Source organism: Jaculus jaculus, chromosome 2 (assembly GCF_020740685.1).
Source record: "Jaculus jaculus isolate mJacJac1 chromosome 2, mJacJac1.mat.Y.cur, whole genome shotgun sequence".
Classification (NCBI taxonomy): domain Eukaryota; kingdom Metazoa; phylum Chordata; class Mammalia; order Rodentia; family Dipodidae; genus Jaculus; species Jaculus jaculus.
Window position 1 is genome coordinate 114,716,782 of NC_059103.1, and position 3,043 is coordinate 114,719,824.

General features: G+C 38.6%; 1 non-coding gene across 1 annotated transcript; it reads left to right on the forward strand.

The window, feature by feature from the left end:
• The first annotated feature begins 960 nt into the window (after positions 1 to 960).
• Positions 961 to 1,067, forward strand: LOC123459028. The gene has a single exon (XR_006635958.1). It is a non-coding gene; the product is annotated as a U6 spliceosomal RNA (small nuclear RNA).
• Positions 1,068 to 3,043: the final 1,976 nt, after the last annotated feature.

Here is a 3,043-nt window from a genome sequence, read left to right on the forward strand (position 1 = left end):
CCAAAGGGATGGGGTCCTCATCCAGGGTACAGATTTCATAGTGGGCCCATAGTTTCTGCAGGCAGGCACATCAGGAAGTCTCTGGGTGCATTGACTCATGAGGGGCTTTCTCTGCTGAAGATAGTCTGTGACTACAAAAGATGAGTGCTTCTCTAACATGCAGACACATTCACAATTTCAGAGGTCAGAAAGAATCAGGAAAACATGGCAAAGTGTGTCAAAGGAACAAACTGACTTTTAGTAACTGATCCTAAAGAAATGGAAATCTACAAACTGCATGTTAAAGTCCAAAGAATCATATTAAAGCATCGCAGTGAATAAGATAAGAACAAATCCAAGAAAGGTGACAAATACCTATAAAAGCATCAAGCAGAGGCAGAAGGATTGTGAATTCCATACCAGCCTGAGCTACTTAGCAAGTTCCGGGGCAGCCTAAGGTATATAGCAAGACTTTGTCTAAAAAAAAAAAAAAAAAAAAAAAAAAAAGAGGCATATACAATTAAAATCAGAACAATAATACGTGAACAAAAACAGAAGTTAAAAAAAACCAATGAAGATCAAAGGGAAATGTGAAGAACACAGTAGTGTATAAAGAACTTCAACAGAATGATATAAAGTATAAAAATGAATTGATTGACTCAGACCATTTGAAGTTACCCATTCAAAAGAACCAAAAGAAAAGCATAAAGAACTACTAAAGCATCCATGGGATATTGTTAGGTGTTATGGGCATATAAGAAGAAAGAGAAAATGGAGAGAAATATTATTTAAAGAAATAAGAACAGCCGGGCGTGGTGGCACACGCCTTTAATCCCAGCACTTGGGAGGCAGAGGTAGGAGGATCACCGAGAGTTCAAGGCCACCCTGAGACTACATAGCGAATTCCAGGTTAGCCTGAGCCAGAGTGAGACCCTACCTCGAAAAACCAAAAAAAAAAAGAAAAGGAAAGAAATAAGAACAGTGATCACTTTGGCAGCACATATGTTAAAATTGGAATGATACAGCGCAAATTAGTATGGCCCCTGTGCAAGGATGACATGCAAATTCATGAAGTTTTCCACTCTTAAAAAAGAGCTGGGCATGGTGGCTCATGCCTTTAATCCTAGCATTTGGGAGGCAGAGGTGGGAGGATCACCATGAGTTCAAGGCCCCTCTGAGACTACGTAGTGAATTCCAGGTCAGCCTGAGCTACAGCGAGACCCTACCTCAAAAAAAAATGAAATAGGCTGAAGAGATGGCTTACAGTTAATGTGTTTGCCCAGAAAGCCAAAATATCTCAGTTCAGTTCTCCAGGATCCACATAAGCTAGATGCACAAGGGGGCACATGTGTTTGGAGTTTGTTTGCAGTTGCTGGAGGCCCTGGCATACTCTCTGTCTCTCTCTCTCTCTCTCTGTCTCTCTCTCTCTCTCTCTCTCCATATATATATATATCTCCCTGTCTGCCTCTTTGTCACTCTCAAATAATTAAAAATAATAAAAAATATTTTTTATAAAGAAATAATTACAGAACATGTCCTAAATTTATAGAGGAAAATAGACATTCAGATCAATAGACCTAAAGAACCCACATAAGTTGACCCTAAGGAGGTCTACTTTGAACATATCATTCAATCATCAACAGTGAGAGGAAAAGAAAAACGGCCTTTGGAAGCAGCAATAGAACAGTCACTTGCAACATGCGGAAAGAACCATCATCAGCCATCAGATTTCTCAACAGATGTGTTAGAGAAGAAAGTCAGATGATATATTCAAAGTGCTGAAATTTTAAAAAGTCCCAACCAAGAAACCTATACCTATTTAAGACATAAAACTATAAAACATCTTTAATACAGTGCAAAGGCACCCAAGATACTGGGCTGAGTAGCTATGTTTTTAGATACAACAATAAAATTACAGACAGCAGGAATAACAAGCAAGACCCTATCAGACTAAAATGTTTATGCACAGCATGGGCAAAAAATATATAAAAATAAAAACAGTATGAAAAGGTAACTTCAGAAAAAGGAGAAAACATTTGCAAATAATTTAGCCAGTAAAAGTTAATATTCCCAATAAATGAATAATTCCAGCAACTCATAGCAAAAAGGTAGATAACCTGCTTAACAATAAGAAAAATGACCTTAGTGGACCCTTCTCCAAAGAAGACATTCAAATGGATACTGGATATCTGAAAATCCGCACAATATCAATAATCATCAGGGAGTGCAATCAAACCACACACTTAGCTATTGTCTCACATCTGTTAGAATGGCTATGATCAAAAATAAAAGATATCAAGTGGCTGAAGGAAGATCCAGAGCATGAGGACTCCTGTATGCTGCCAATTTGGTGGAGTCACTGTGAAAAAAAAAAAGAATGGACATTCCTAAAAATGTTGGATATAGAAATACAATATGATCCAGCTATTCCACTTCGGAGTGTATATGTAGAGAATTGGTAATGAGCATCTCTGAGGGACACCTACACTCCCAGTTCATGGCAGCACTCTTCACAAGAGCTGAGACATAGAAATATCTAAATGCCCACTGACAGATAAACATGAGAGGAAATGTGGCATGGACATGCAGTAGAACCCTATTCAGCCTTTTAAGAGAATAAAATCCTGCTATTTGTACGAACATGGATTAACAGTGGGATAAGTCAAACAACAGATACAAAGGCAAGTACTATGTGTACCATTTACACGAGTAATAGGAATGGTCAAACTCATAGAAGTAGAATAGAATCATGGTTTAATTAGGGGTTGAAATAGGGGTAAAGAGGGATGATACTATCCAAAAAAGAATAATTTTTTAAATTTTTATTTATTTACTTGAGAGTGACACAGAGAGAAAGAGGTAAATAGAGAGAGAGAGAATGGGCGCACCAGGGCCTCCAGCCACTGCAAACGAACTCCAGATGCCTGCACCCCCTTGTGCATCTGGCTAACGTGGGTCCTGGGGAACTGAGCCTTGAACTGGCATCCTTAGGATTCACAGGCAAGCGCTTAACCACTAAGCCATCTCTCCAGCCCAAGAATAATTTTTTAATTAGACAGAATGA